This window comes from Doryrhamphus excisus, chromosome 19, assembly GCF_030265055.1.
Source record: "Doryrhamphus excisus isolate RoL2022-K1 chromosome 19, RoL_Dexc_1.0, whole genome shotgun sequence".
Taxonomy (NCBI): Eukaryota; Metazoa; Chordata; class Actinopteri; order Syngnathiformes; family Syngnathidae; genus Doryrhamphus; species Doryrhamphus excisus.
Window position 1 is genome coordinate 16,313,566 of NC_080484.1, and position 17,349 is coordinate 16,330,914.

Here is a 17,349-nt window from a genome sequence, read left to right on the forward strand (position 1 = left end):
TCCGAGCGCGGATCCCGGAGGGACGAGAAAAAAAAAAGACTCCCGCCGTGATCAACCGCCCGTGCGTGTGAGCGTGTGAGCGTGTGAGGCGTGATGCGAGCCGGCGACGTCCGCCCTGGATGCCTTCACCCGGCAACACACCCCCTTCCCGCCACACGCCCCCCCCCCCCCCCTCTTCATGACATCAATCAGGATGGCCCCTAATTACCACCTTCATGTATCATCGAACCTCTAATAATAATAACTAATAATAACTACACCATTACTATACAATCAATACTGCCTAAATACATCACAAATACTGCCTAAATGCATACCAAATACTGCCTAAATACATACCAAATACTGCCTGAACACATTACAAATACTGCCTAAATACAAACCAAATACTGCCTAAATACAAACCAAATACTGCCTAAATACATACCAAATACTGCCTAAATACATTACAAATACTTCCTCAATACATACCAAATATTGCCTAAAAACATACCAAATACTGCCTAAAGACATTACAAATACTGCCTGGATACATACCAAATACTGCCTGACTACATCACAAATACTGCCTAAATACATACCAAATATTGCCTAAATACATCACAAATACTGCCTAAATACATCACAAATACTGCCTAAATACATTACAAATACTGCCTGAATACATTACAAATACTGCCTAAATACATTATAAATACTTCCTTAATACATACCAAATACTGCCTAAATACATACCAAATATTGCCTAAATACATACCAAATATTGCCTAAATACATCACAAATACTGCCTAAATACATCACAAATACTGCCTAAATACATTACAAATACTGCCTGAATACATTACAAATACTGCCTAAATACATTATAAATACTTCCTAAATACATACCAAATACTGCCTAAATACATACCAAATACTGCCTAAATACATACCAAATATTGCCTAAATACATACCAAATACTGCCTGAATACATCACAAATACTGCCTAAATACATTACAAATACTTCCTAAATACATCCCAAATATTGCCTAAATACATACCAAATACTGCCTAAATACATACCAAATACTGCTTGAATACATCACAAATACTGCCTAAATACATTACAAATACTTCCTAAATACATCCCAAATATTGCCTAAATACATACCAAATACTGCCTAAATACATTACCAAATACTGCCTAAATACATTACCAAATACTGCCTAAATACATTACTGCCTAAATACATACTAAATACTGCCTAAATACATTCCAAATATTGCCTAAATACATACCAAATACTGCCTAAATACATCCCAAATATTGCCTAAACACATACCAAATACTGCCTGAATACATCACAAATAAAATATAATAATCATTATTATTGTTATTATTTTACTACTTATTATTATTTACTCTACTATTATATACTCTAGAGCAGGGGTGGGCAAACTACGGCCTGGGGGCCACATCCGGCAGTGCTCTTGAAAAAAGGGACACAACACTTTTCCAGATAGAATACTTTTCCAATCCAGATGGACTGTTCCGTGTACAATATATAGTATACGTATACGTATACCCCCGTACTTTTTGGGAAAGCAATGCCAGTCAAAACATTGGCCCAGTGAGTAGAGTATATATCAGTGTGTATCACTGTATAATCAGTGGAGTATATAACAGGTAGAGTATATGCATGTATACGCCCCTCCCTCAAACTGGTGGCCAGTGCATGGCGCCCGTATCCAACTGCCAGTACGCAGTACATGTATAGAGTACATCCACAGCCATGATGGAAGTGTAGTACTACAGGAAATAACACACGCCCATTGATCTTGTCTGGCGGTACCATCCACTGGGACTTCATTACTTAACATAGACTATTAGATGATGAATATTTCACGTCTTTTCAAGCCTTCTCATTGGCTCCTCAAGTCTCCGCCATCAAATTTTAATGCCACAGCGTTGCGGCAGCGCCGGCAAATGCGGCCCATAATGATGATTAGCGGCCAAATGAGCCGACGTACGTGAACGCGACGCTCGCTGTGTGGAGCTGATAGCGGTGCCGTGTCAACAAAGCAAAATGGCTTCCTTCACCAAACCTCCAGCAACGCTGGCGAGGTGTCCAATTGTCCAGTTGTCCAATTGTCCCTCATGATCATAAAGATCATCCAAACAAATGTAAATATTACTCCACTTGAAAAATATTACTCCAAAAATTCAACGCTACACGGCCCCGTGTGAAAAGGAGATCCATCAGTAAAAGTAAAGCCATTTCTGAAACTTTAGGACTACAGCAAACCACAGTGAGAGCCATTGTAAGTTACACTTGATGTTGCTAAGGGTGACCCAACCACTCATTAGCTTTAGGGGTCAAAACTTATCATTCCTCATAACGGTAGGAGTTTTTTTCTTGTTTTTTTTTTTTTGTCTTATTATAGTTTTTTTTTTTTGTGGCAACAATTTCTGCTGTTTTTTCTAATCGAATTCCTGTCATTTTTCTCAGTTATGATTTTATTCCCATAATATTTTGACTTTATTCTAGTAACAAGATCACTTTTTTCTAAAAAAAATTATTTAAAATGTAAAAAAATAATAATTAAAGTTTTCTAAAATTTGTATTTAAAATGTAAAAAAATCAAAGTTTTCTAAAATTTGTATTTAAAAATTTAAAAAATCTAATTTTTCTAAAAATGTTTATTTAAAATGTAAAAAAAATTAAAGTTTTCTAAAAATTTATTTAAATTGTAAAAAAATCAAAGTTTTCTAAAATGTTTATTTAAAATGTAAAAAAATCAAAGTTTTCTAAAATGTTTATTTAAAATGTAAAACAATCAAAGTTTTCTACAAAATTGTATTTAAAATGTAAAAAAAATTAAAGTTTTCTAAAAAAAAAATTAAAATGTAAAAAAAATAAAGTTTTCTAAAAATTTTATTTAAAATGTAAAAAAATCAAAGTTTTCTAAAATTTGTATTTAAAATTAAAAAAAATCTAAATTTTCTAAAATGTTTATTTAAAATTAAAAAAAATCAAAGTTTTCTAAAATGTTTATTTAAAATGTAAAAAAAACAAAGTTTTCTAAAATGTTTATTTAAAATGTAAAAAAATCAAAGTTTTCTAAAATGTTTATTTAAAATGTAAAAAATATTAAAGTTGTCTAAAAATCTTTTTTAAAATGTAAAAAAATCAAAGTTTTTTAAAATGTTTATTTAAAATGTAAAAAGAATCAAAGTTTTCTACAAAATTGTATTTAAAATGTAAAAAAAATAAAGTTTTCTAAAAAAAATTTAAATGTAAAAAAAATAAAGTTTTCTAAAAATTTTATTTAAAATGTAAAAAAAAATCAAAGTTTTCTAAAATGTTTATTTTATTTTTTATTTTATTTTATTTTTAAATGTTTATCCCCCCCAAAGCGCTGCAATGCGGAGAGCGTCATGAAGGCTAAAGATGGCATCCTTGAACATGTGAAAGGATCTGCTGCTAAGAAAGGGACAGTGATAACCAGGCAGTGTGGTGGACTGAGAGATGTTTTGGGAGTGAGTCTAGGTCCTGTTTGGTCTTCTCCTGAAAGAGCGTGTCCCTTTCTACCTGCGTGGTACTTGACCCTTGACCTCCGTATCTCTGGCGCCACTTCTGTCAGCACCTGAGAGCACTTTAGTCGCTGGTGACGGCTTTGGTGTTGGAGTAGAATGAGTGGGATGAAAAAAGACCCTCGCCTCCATGCGTGCTTTCTGCTCCTGCTCTACCACGAGCACCAACTTCTATTCTGATACACAATAGAATAGATTTCCAAATGCCTGCAAGGCATGCTGGGTAGTCCAGCTGCATGAAGTATGATAAAAAAAAAAAAAACATAGGATATCAAGAGTTTCCTTCTTGACTTCTCCGACCACCTCATCTACATATTTTGCTATCAAGAAATTTTTTTTTGCACACTTGCTACCCAGCATGCCTTGCGGTGAGAATATAGGTGTGTTTTTTAAGCAACTATTAACGTGCCCAACGTGACACTTACTATGGTACCCATTATGGTATTGGATGCTCATATCACCTCCTACTTTGGTAAGTGACAAAAAAATATATATATTTTAAAAAAATAATAATAAAAATTAATAAAATAAATTAATGAATTAATAAATAAAATAAATTTGCTAAATCCAAGGATGAAGAGTCTTGAACCAGTCATGATGTGCTATATATATCACTATATTAACACTTACTATGGTACCCATTATGGCATTGGATTGATTTAAATGAAAATAAAAATAAATTAAATAGTTTTTATTATTATTATATATATTTTAAATTATAATAAAATACATAAATAAATAAACTATACTACGAAAGCAGGAAGTGAACAAATTTAACAGTTACTGATTGTAAAAGTACCAGATGGAGGGGAACTGATTATGGGATGCACTTCATTGTAATCTAAAAATAAAAATAAAAATAAAAATAAAAATAAAAATAAAAATAAAAATAAAAATAAAAATAAAAATAAAAATAAAAATAAAAATAAAAATAAAAATAAAAATAAAAATAAAAATAAAAATAAAAATAAAAATAAAAATAAAAATAAAAATAAAAATATTTTTTTTTAAAAAAATTAAAATTAAAATTAAAATTAAAATTAAAATTAAAATTAAAATTAAAATTAAAATTAAAATTAAAATTAAAATTAAAATTAAAATTAAAATTAAAATTAAAATTAAAATTAAAATAAATTATATTAGGAAAGCAGGAAGTGAACAAATGGAACAGTTGTGGATTGTATGAACTGATTATGTGATGCACTCAATTGTAATGTGATGCATGTTCAAATGAAATGAAACCATTACCATTACCATTACCAATACCAATACCATTACCATTACCATTACCATTGTTTAGTTTTGCTAAGGTCTTTTGGGAGTGGGGGTTAGTGATGTATATTTTAAATGCGTAGCAGACATTGTTTAGGGTCTGTAACTGCCGTAAAAGAGATGGATGGATGATGTAATTCACACAAATAGTAGAACTCTTGACTAGTCTGGTGACCTGAGTGGTACTAGCATGCTCTGCTAAACTAAGCTACCGTAAGAGAGGCGTGTTCGAGGTTTCTCGACAACTTTTTGACACGTTTAGTAGAGTGACTTTTTTTGGGTTCCTTTTTTGTGTTCATTCCTCCCACATTTAGCAGTCATTTCAGTTTTCATTGTCCAATTCCGTGATTGGGCGGAGGTGGAAACCACGGGGCCCTAAATCAGACCAAAGTGAGCACTCAGTCTGTCATCGGTCGGCTTGAGCAATGAAAGTAGCATGTGCTGTTAGAGACGACCTTGTAGACACAACAGCGGTGCTCTGATACTGTCGACCATCTCTGGACCATCCATTACTCTGTCAAAATAAAAGCCTCTGCAGTCATGCGTCTGTGTAAACACCACGCTATTATACTATTAGCCACGTCATCTACGTATGTACATAGCGAGTAATACCCAGGCTGGTATGGATGTTATGATGCAGGTGCAGCATGATACATCACAGCATCAACGCTCATCCAAAGTGTAAACATCAAACTACGTGTCTTTAAACGGTGGTCATGGGTCACACAACAGCACAAAACTTGATCATGTGTGTGTGTGTGTGTGTGTGTGTTGTGTCTAGTACTTGTCTGTTCTTCGGCTGACTTGTTGATCTGTTTGGCTTTCCGTCAGATCTTGACAGAGTCGGGATCTGCTTGTTGTTGCTCGACACAATCCATTAAGCCAATTAGAGCTGACCTTTCACCTTTGAGAAATGAGAGGAGACAAACACATGTTGTAGTTCTGCACACACACACACACACACACACACACACATTCTCCTCTTTGAATCTGTTGTTGTGTGTTTCTTCTTTCTGAGTCTAAGACTTAAAGAGCACGGACGTGTGTATAGCGTACATATATGGAGTAAGATATACGTACATATACGTAGCATCATGGCTGGTGAGACGTTATTCCCGTTGAAAATGAATGTATTTTTTTTCCAAGTTCCGTGTTCCTCACATTCCGCAACTGATTCAGGAAGAACGCTACAATTCATTTTGCAAACATTTTTGGTCTGCACCATGTGGGAATTTCCTTTGAAGAATCCCCCAGGTGCGACTCCTGGCCTGTAATTCAGGGTGCATGCAGCAGAGGGCGGTAATGCTTGTTTTTTTTCGAGCCAATAGTCGGTGAAGAAGCGTTTCAGGAAGTGTTTTTTTCCCCCCCAACTCCTCCTTCATTTTCAACATTAACTTCTGACAGTAGCATAGTAGCATTTTAGCTGTTGTCGTGAGTATAAACACTGCTATACTGTTACGCTAGTGCTAACATGCTAATATTAGCATAGTAGCATTTTAGCTGTTGTCGACACTTACTGCTATCATGTCACACTAGTGCTAACATGCTAATATCGGCATAGTAGCATTTTAGCTGTTGTCGTGAGTAGAATCCCTTGCTGCTATCATGTCAAGCTAGACATGCTAATATTAGCATAGTAGCATTTTAGCTTTTCTCATGAGTAGAAACCCTTACTGCTATCATGGCACGCTAGTGCTAACATGCTAATATTAGCATAGCAGCATTTTAGCTGTTGTCGACACTTACTGCTATCATGTCACACTAGTGCTAACATGCTAATATCGGCATAGTAGCATTTTAGCTGTTGTCGTGAGTAGAATCCCTTGCTGCTATCATGTCAAGCGAGACATGCTAATATTAGCATAGTAGCATTTTAGCCATTGTCGTGAGTAGAAACACTTACTGCGATCATGTCAAGCTAGACATGCTAATATTAGCATAGTAGCATTTTAGCTTTTCTCATGAGTAGAAACCCTTACTGCTATCATGGCACGCTAGTGCTAACATGCTAATATTAGCATAGCAGCATTTTAGCTGTTGTCAACACTTACTGCTATCATGTCACACTAGTGCTAACATGCTAATATTGGCATAGTAGCATTTTAGCTGTTGTCGTGAGTAGAATCCCTTGCTGCTATCATGTCAAGCTAGACATACTAATATTAGCATAGTAGCATTTTAGCTTTTGTCATGAGTAGAAACACTTATTGCTATCATGGCACGCTAGTGCTAACATGCTAATATTAGCATAGTAGCATTTTAGCCGTAGTCGTGAGTAGAAACACATACTACTATCATGTCCAGCTAGTGCTAACATGCTGATATTAGCATAGTAGCATTTTAGCTGTAGTCGTGAGTAGAAACACTTACTGCTATCATGTCCAGCTAGTGCTAACATGCTAATATTAGCATAGTAGCATTTTAGCTGTTGTCAACACTTACTGCTATCATTTCACACTAGTGCTAACATGCTAATATTAGCATAGTAGCAATTTGGCGGCTTTGATGAGTAAAAACACTTACTGCTTTCATGTAACATTAGTGCTAACATGCTAATATTAGCATAGTAGCATTTTGGCTGTTGTCATGAGTAGAAATACTTACCACTTAACAGCCAGCCAACCAATAAAGAAAACTCTGTCTATAAGGCTTACTTGTACTGTACTATGTAAGAATGTACTGCATAAGAAGAAAAGCAGTAAAGAGAGGGCAGCATGTTTAGTCTTTACGAAGCAACACAAATCCCTGGGGCCTCATAGGCACCAGACGGTCTACACAAAGTGTGTGTGTGTGTGTGTGTGTGTGTGTACATAGTTGGAGTTGGTCACACATCTTAGCATTCAGGATCATCTTTCAAATAATGCTACGTCTAACCTATGAAACCCTGCTGTGCTAGAAAAGAGAAGATGCTGTATATGATCAAATGAGCTAACGTTACTTGGTGGTTTTCATTGTGTAAATGTGGAGGCTAGGTGTAGCGGTGTGTGGTGCCTGAAGTAGTGCACGCAGAAAAGATACTAAAATGCTGCTGTGATCCAAGAAAAATAGCAACAATAAAAAGATGATACTATAGTGATATAGGGGTGTTATTTCTTGTCCAGGTGACTCTAATCATGTTAAAAACTGTATCTAAAAGGTGGTAAACAAGTTTTTCTATGTTTTATTTTCTCTTATTATTATTATGTCTGTCTGCTACATTGGGTAATAGTTTAAAGGTGACTATAGGGGTGTTATTTCATGTGTAGAGCGCTCTAATCAGGTTAAAAAGTGTAATTAGCAGGTGGTAAACAGTTTTTTTATGTCTTATTTTCTGTTATTATGTCTACTAGATTAGCGAAAATGAGTGTAAATGTGACTATAGGGGTGTTATTTCATGCCTGGAGGGCTCTAATCATGTTAAAAAGTGTATTTAGAAGGTGGTAAGCTGTTTTTTTATGTCTTATTTTCTGTTATTATGTCTACTATATTGGGTAATAGGAGTGTAAAGGTGACTATAGGGGTGTTATTTCATGCCCAGGGGGCTCTAATCATGTTAAAAAGTGTATTTAGAAGGTGGTAAACTGTTTTTTTATGTCTTATTTTTTCTTATAATGTCTACTATATTGGGTAATAGGAGTGTAAATGTGACTATAGGGGTGTTATTTCATGCCTGGAGGGCTCTAATCATGTTAAAAAGTGTATTTAGAAGGTGGTAAGCTGTTTTTTTATGTCTTATTTTCTGTTATTATGTCTACTATATTGCTAATAAAAATGTAAATGTGACTATAGGGGTGTTATTTCATGCCTAGAGGGCTCTAATCATTTTAAAAGGTATATTTAGAAGGTGGTCAACAGTTTTTATGTCTTAACTTCTGTTATTATGTCTACTATATTGCCTTATAAGAGTGTAAATGTGACTATAGGGGTGTTATTTCATGCCTAGAGGGCTCTAATCATTTTAAAAGGTATATTTAGAAGGTGGTAAACAGTTTTTATGTCTTATTTTCTGTTATTATGTCTACTATATTGGCTAATAAGAGTGTAAATGTGACTATAGGGGTGTTTCAGTGGGGGGCGGGGCCTACAGCTTGCGCTCGGTGACATCACAAAGAGCCGGAGTTAGAAAAAACTCTCTGAAACCGAGCATGCTGAGCCATCAAAAACGTTTTCAAGGCCCACTTCCAAATACTTGCAAACCTCATCATCTGAAACTTAAACACGTGAATACAATATTCTAACAACGTTTATGGGTCAGAAAAGTGGAAAAAGCATAATTGGTCCCCTTTAAAGAAACCTTTGAAGACTATAGTCCCATACTTGGTACTTGGTGCTTCTTCCTCCAGCGGACAGATACAGTGTGTGGAGGTGATCAGTAAGGCAAAGATGAACGTTTGTTGAGGGTCATTTCCAGGTCAACGTGGGGGTTACAAAGCTTTATAACTCCTGCTTGAGTGTTCCTTTAGAGCTTCCTGGAGCTGCTCGGAAGCTCTTGACTCCTTGCCTCTAAAGCCTGCCACACCTACCTTTATTTATGAGCCGCTATACCTTTTTTTTTTCACGACAAACTTAAAATGCACAGGATGTTTACGTTCCTCAGCTTAAAGAAAAATAGTAATTTAAAGATATGCTTGCTACCTGTATTGTTTTAAATTAAAATAATTCCCAAATTGATATCCTTTAACATAAAATTTTATGTAATTACATATCATTGTTTGCACAAATAAATTGACCCTACTGATGATAAGATCTGTGATTAAATGTGATTAATTGTGAGTTAACTATGAACCAAAAAAATATTTTAATCGATTGACAGCTTTAATGTATTTACATTCATTTATTCTATAATGGTAATGATAATGGTTTAATTTCATTAGAACATGCATCAGATTCCAATTGAGTGCATCCCATAATCAGTTCCCAGTTCCACATGTCCAAAAGGAGTAGGAAGAAGCAAAGCTTATTAAATCCTACCCCTCCATCTGGTACTTTTACAATCACTAACTGTTACATTTGTTCACTTCCTGCTTTCATAATATATTTTTATTTTTATTTTTATTTTTATTTTTATTTTTATTTTTATTTTTATTTTTATTTTTATTTTTATTTTTATTTTTATTTTTATTTTTATTTTTATTTTTATTTTTATTTTTATTTTTATTTTTATTTTTGTTCACTTCCTGCTTTCCTAATATATTTAAGTTGTTTTTATTTATTTTATTTATTTATTTCACTTCCTGCTTTCATAATATAATTTAATTTTTTTTTTTTTATTTAATTTATTTATTTCTTTTTATTTACCGAAGTACAAGGTGATATTGATATTGGTTTTGATATTGGTGATATTGAACTCTAAAGGAAATGATTGTAAAATGGATACACCACGTATTGGGTAGTACTCATTTTTGGTAGTACTTACTGGCTAGTATCGCTCATCATAAACACATTATCACTATTCATGTGATCGGTATCTGGATCAGCCCATCTCACGCATGAATGATCGGTATCGGAATCGTCAGAATAAAACTCTCATGGGAGCATCCCTAATACTAATATATATACTGCAGGTAGTATATTAATATGTCGTCCCTGTCAGTAAGCATACACACATATAGATGTCAGCGCTGTGTGTGTGTGTGTGTGTGTGTGTGTTCAAAGTGTTATAATGTCGCCATCTTAATTGTCCAAACTTTCCGTCAACAAGCGAGGGGAAACATTGACGCATCAATCTAACACCAATTACAAAAGGCCCCATGCCGACCAGCCCCCCGGTTGCCGTGACAATCTGGATGATTGATCACCAACAGGCACCGTCTCTCTAACCTGATCAGGCAAATTACCCGTGCCAACCGCCAGGGCCATCTGAGGCCCCCGCACGCAAAATTAAATCCTCCATGAAGTGACACGCTTCCTCTTTCTTTCACGTCAACACACACACATAAACACATAAACACATCTTCATCATTCTTCCCTTTACAATCCAAAAACAGCATTGGGACTAAACACGGCCTCGGGGGAGCCCGGGCCCCTTGTGAGAGGGCGGATGGGGGCATGAAGACAAATTCATGCACTAAAGACTTAATGATGCGGCTCCCACGCCGCAGCAACCAGGAGGAGGGAATGATGTTTACTTTATTAGTTTACAGCAGATTAATGGGGATAATCATTTAAGTGATGGAGATGGATTACCCTCTCAAGCTGGACACTCTCACCAGCGGGCCCCACCACACACACACACACACACACACACACATACACACACACACTCGCTTTTAGGAGTACTTTTAGTTTTTAATCTCATAATGTGTTTGTTTCTGGACCATTACTGGAAACTTAATAAAACATCTTTCTTATGTTCGTTATGATCATTAGTTTTCTTTAGTGAGCAGCAATCATGAGCTTCTGTTGCTGCCCGGACCTCCAGTTGGGGGGGGGGGGGGGGGGGGGGGGCATTTAAGCGATCCGATCTTCTTCTTAATATCATAAGTAGTATCATAATCATGTAAACTATCAATAATATACAAAAAAAAACTACAGGAAGTAGCATGAGTATTGTTGTTACAAAAGCAACTTTTTCATTTTCTACCGCTCATCCTCACAAGGGTCGTATGGGTTGCTGGAGCCTATCCCAGCTGTCTTGGGGCCATACAATAGGGCAAAAGCAGGCTGATAAGCAAGCTAATACTAGCCTACTAGCCTACTAGTACTAGTAGTAATAGTAATAATCATTCATTCATTTTCTACCGCTTTTCCTCACAAGGGTCGTATGGGGTTGCTGGAGCCTATCCCAGCTGTCCTGCGTCGTAACCACTCGTCCGCCGCGCAGCCCGTCTTCATCTTATATCTAAACTAAATTCATTCATTCATTCATTTTCTACCGCTTTTCCTCACAAGGGTCACAAGGGTTGCTGGAGCCTATCCCAGCTGTCTTGGGGCCATACAATAGGGCAAAAGCAGGCTAATAAGCAAGCTAATACTAGCCTACTAGTACTAGTAGTAATAGTAATAATCATTCATTCATTTTCTACCGCTTATTTTCACAAGGTTTGCGGGGGTGCTGGAGCCTATCCCAGCTGTCCTGCGTCGTAACCACTCGTCCGCCGCGCAGCCCGTCTTCATCTTATATCTAAACTAAATTCATTCATTCATTCATTTTCTACCGCTTTTCCTCACAAGGGTCACAAGGCATTGCTGGAGCCTATCCCAGCTGCCTTGGGGCCATACAATAGGGCAAAAGCAGGCTAATAAGCAAGCTAATACTAGCCTACTAGTACTAGTAGTAGTAGTAATAATCATTCATTTTCTACCGCTTTTCCTCACAAGGGTCGTATGGGGTTGCTGGAGCCTATCCCAGCTGTCCTGCGTCGTAACCACTCGGCCGCCGCGCAGCCCGTCTTCATCTTATATCTAAACTAAATTCATTCATTCATTCATTTTCTACCGCTTTTCCTCACAAGGGTCGTATGGGTTGCTGGAGCCTATCCCAGCTGTCTTGGGGCCATACAATAGGGCAAAAGCAGGCTAATAAGCAAGCTAATACTAGCCTACTAGTACTAGTAGTAGTAGTAATAATCATTCATTTTCTACCGCTTTTCCTCACAAGGGTCGTATGGGGTTGCTGGAGCCTATCCCAGCTGTCCTGCGTCGTAACCACTCGGCCGCCGCGCAGCCCGTCTTCATCTTATATCTAAACTAAATTCATTCATTCATTCATTTTCTACCGCTTTTCCTCACAAGGGTCACAAGGCATTGCTGGAGCCTATCCCAGCTGCCTTGGGGCCATACAATAGGGCAAAAGCAGGCTAATAAGCAAGCTAATACTAGCCTACTAGTACTAGTAGTAATAGTAATAATCATTCATTCATTTTCTACCGCTTATTTTCACAAGGTTTGCGGGGGTGCTGGAGCCTATCCCAGCTGTCCTGCGTCGTAACCACTCGTCCGCCGCGCAGCCCGTCTTCATCTTATATCTAAACTAAATTCATTCATTCATTCATTTTCTACCGCTTTTCCTCACAAGGGTCACAAGGCATTGCTGGAGCCTATCCCAGCTGCCTTGGGGCCATACAATAGGGCAAAAGCAGGCTAATAAGCAAGCTAATACTAGCCTACTAGTACTAGTAGTAATAGTAATAATCATTCATTCATTTTCTACCGCTTAGTGAGTTTTGTATACGCACACCGGCATTCACCACATAAGCCATAGCTTAGCTTAGCGTAGCGTATACTTCCATGGTTACAGTGTACACAGTGTACACAGTCCGAGTAAATACAGCCATGGTTTGGATAAAAGCCAGTAAATCAGACCGCATGTTGAGTTGAGTTTATTCCACGGTAAGTGTACACGAGTGTTCCACCCAAACAGGCGGCGCATACATCCATCTGGAGTGGACAATAAATTATGTCGCCATATTTGGGTTGGTAAACGTAAAGCCAACATACATTCCTAGAAGCACTACTGCTTTGCAGTAATATTCCTAATAAGGAATAGCTTCAGTTGGGCACCGGGGTCAGGGACCTGTGACCCATCCATTTTTAATTATTATTGAATTATCACGATGCTGGATAATTATTATTGGATAATATTATCGGATAATAATCAAATAGTCAGTAAGCTCATTTTGGAGCGCAAACCATTTTAATGTATGCACTGTATTTTTTTTTGCCATTTTTTGCCATTCCAGGTAGCATTGTTAGAATGCTAATGTTAGCGTAATAGCATTTTAGCTGTTTTCACAAGCATTATCTTTTGTAAACATGCTCCATGTCAACATGCAAGCAGTCGGCATGGTAGCATTGTTAGCGTGCTAACACTAGCATCGCAGTATTTTTTTTGCCATTTTTTGCCATTCCGGGTAGCATTGTTAGAATGCTAATGTTAGCGTAATAGCATTTTAGCTGTTTTCACAAGCATAATCTTTTGTAAACATGCAAGCAGTTGGCATGGTTGCATTGTTAGCATGCTAACATTAGCATAGCAGTATTTATTTGCCATTTTTTTGCCATTCCAGGTAGCAGTGTTAGAATGCTAATGTTAGCGTAATAGCATTTTAGCTGTTTTCACAAGCATAATCTTTTGTAAACATGCTCCATGTCAACATGCAAGCAGTCGGCATGGTAGCATTGTTAGCATGCTAACATTAGCATCGCGGTATTTTTTTTTGCCATTTTTTGCCATTCCAGGTAGCATTGTTAGAATGCTAATGTTAGCGTAGTAGCATTTTGGCTGTTTTCACAAGCATAATCTTTTGTAAACATGCTCCATGTCAACATGCAAGCAGTCGGCATGGTAGCATTGCTAGCATGCTAACATTGGCATAGTAGTATTATTATTACAATTTTTTGCCATTCCAGGTAGCAGTGTTAGAATGCTAATGTTAGCGTAATAGCATTTTAGCTGTTTTCACAAGCATAATCTTTTGTAAACATGCTCCATGTCAACATGCAAGCAGTCGGTATGGTAGCATCGCTAGCATGCTAACATTAGCATCGCTGTATTTTTTTTGCCATTTTTTGCCATTCCAGGTAGCATTGTTAGAATGCTAATGTTGGCGTAATAGCATTTTAGCTGTTTTCACATGCATAATCTTTTGTAAACATGCTCCATGTCAATATGCAAGCAGTTGGCATGGTAGCATTGTTAGCATGGTAACATTAGCATCGCGGTATTTTTTTTGCCATTTTTTGCCATTCCAGGTAGCATTGTTAGAATGCTAATGTTAGCGTAATAGCATTTTAGCTGTTTTCACAAGCATAATCTTTTGTAAACATGCTCCATGTCAACATGCAAGCAGTCGGTATGGTAGCAATGTTAGCATGCTAACAATAGCATAGCAGTATTTTTTTGCCATTTTTTGCTATTCCAGGTAGCATTGTTAGAATGCTAATGTTAGCGTAATAGCATTTTAGCTGTTTTCACAAGCATAATCTTTTGTAAACATGCTCTATGTCAATATGCAAGCAGTCGGCATGGTAGCATTGCTAGCATGCTAACATTGGCATAGTAGTATTATTATTGCCATTTTTTACCATTCCAGGTAGCATTGTTAGAATGCTAATGTTAGCGTAATAGCATTTTAGCTGTTTTCACAAGCATAATCTTTTGTAAACATGCTCCATGTCAACATGCAAGCAGTCGGCATGGTAGCATTGCTAGCATGCTAACATTAGCATACCAATATTATTTTTGCTATTTTTTTCCCACTCCAGGTGGCATTGTTAGATTGCTAATGCTGGCGTAATAGCATTTTAGCTGTTTTCACAAGCATAATCTTTTGTAAACATGCTCCATGTCAACATGCAAGCAGTCGGTATGGTAGCATTGTTAGCATGCTAACATTAGCATAGCAGTATTTTTTTTCCATTTTTTGCTATTCCAGGTAGCATTGTTAGAATGCTAATGTTAGCGTAATAGCATTTTAGCTGTTTTCACAAGCATAATCTTTTGTAAACATGCTCCATGTCAACATGCAAGCAGTCGGTATGGAAGCATTTCTAGCATGTTAACATTGGCATAGTAGTATTATTATTACCATTTTTTGCCATTCCAGGTAGCATTGTTAGAATGCTAATGTTAGCGTAATAGCATTTTAGCTGTTTTCACAAGCATAATCATTAGTAAACATGCTCCATGTCAACATGCAAGCAGTCGGCATGGTAGCATTGTTAGCATGCTAACATTAGCATAGCAGTATTTTTTTGCCATTTTTTGCCATTCCAGGTAGCATTGTTAGAATGCTAATGTTAGCGTAATAGCATTTTAGCTGTTTTCACAAGCATAATCTTTTGTAAACATGCTCCATGTCAACATGCAAGCAGTCGGCATGGTAGCATTGCTAGCATGCTAACATTGGCATAGTAGTATTATTTTTGCCATTTTTTTCCCATTCCAGGTAGCATTGTTAGAATGCTAATGTTAGCGTAATAGCATTTTAGCTGTTTTCACAAGCATAATCTTTTGTAAACATGCTCCATGTCAATATGCAAGCAGTCGGTATGGTAGCATTGCTAGCATGCTAACATTGGCATAGTAGTATTATTATTGCCATTTTTTACCATTCCAGGTAGCATTGTTAGAATGCTAATGTTAGCGTAATAGCATTTTAGCTGTTTTCACAAGCATAATCTTTTGTAAACATGCTCCATGTCAACATGCAAGCAGTCGGCATGGTAGCATTGCTAGCATGCTAACATTGGCATAGCACATTGTCATTTATACATCCATGTTATATTTCATCACCAGAAAATAATTGATAAACACTGCTTTACAACAATTTTACCTCAGAAAAATATATGTGATTTTACACATATCTGTATCGATTGATATCAGAATTTAAAATTGACAGTTATACAATATCGGCATATCAGCTAGCAAAAAAAAAAGCCAATATCTGACATCTCTAATGTTTAGAACACACAGAAAACAGAAGAACGTGTGTGTTGATGATGGGGCAAAATTCCCCAAAACAAAAATACACGTTTCCTTTAAGTATTCACTTAGCTAAATGAGGTTTTGGACTTACTTGTACAATATCAGTAAGACTCAGCATCTTTCCAGGTGAAGTACAAGAAAATGCGGCATGCCCCTGAACACAGTAAAATGGCGCCCTCTGGTGGTTAAAGAACAGAACGTTATGAGCGGGCTGCTTGTAGTTTGACACAGAGAAAAAACAGAAGTGAAACAGAAATCTCTGATATCTCTGATAAAGCCATAAACTCTATAAATTATTGTCATATGATCGTTTCATCTGAACTGTAACAATCTATGACATGTGTTACTGTAGTTTTGTACACAGTACAGTACGGTACGGTGCTAAATACACTCATGCTAGCACACACACAAACACGATTGATAAAATGAATACATTCATGATTTTACCACAATATTTCTGCATGCTTACCGTTGTGTGACCATTATATTGTAGGATGGTGAAAGTGAAAGTGAAAGTGTCACACACAATCACGCACGCAGTCCAAATCGCGTTATATAGGGTGCTAGGAAGTATTTATTAGCTGAATAACACGCACAGAATGCGTTTCCGTTTCCTTTACGATTTGTTGTCTTATGCTGCCATCTAGCGACTAAATGTTATACTACACCTTTCTTCATTGTGTTGCTCAACTACTTCTTATTCCGCCTCATTAGCTACTACTCCATTTCTTAACCAATTCAGACAAATCCAATTTCAAAATTTTCAGCTCACTCAGGCCAGGTGTGGTACCGTTTCAAATTTTTAAAAAATATTCCCACATTTAGTGTAATTTCATATTTCCTGTGAAAATGTTCCCATTAGAAATGAATGGCTAATTTAAATGGCGCCCTCTGCTGGTGAAAAGTCGCTTGTGTTTTGTATTACTGAATCACTTTGTGGCTTCAACAGTGATGGCATTGATTGATAATGTAATCTCGGGTAGTGCCTCAAAGTCTACACAGCATTACCTCAAGATGTTGTTTAACTTCTTCTCCATCACGTGTTCTGGGGGGGGGGGGGGTGCTGGAGCCTATCCTAGCAGTCTTCCGGCGA

The 17,349-nt window shown here is 36.6% G+C and overlaps 1 long non-coding RNA gene across 1 annotated transcript; it reads right to left on the reverse strand.

The window, feature by feature from the left end:
• Window positions 1–4,920: 4,920 nt before the first annotated feature.
• Window positions 4,921–16,907, reverse strand: LOC131106839 (uncharacterized). The gene is made up of 3 exons (XR_009120150.1): window positions 16,726–16,907; window positions 16,348–16,434; window positions 4,921–5,753 (listed from the first exon to the last, which is right to left on the reverse strand). It is a non-coding gene; the product is annotated as an uncharacterized LOC131106839 (long non-coding RNA).
• Window positions 16,908–17,349: the final 442 nt, after the last annotated feature.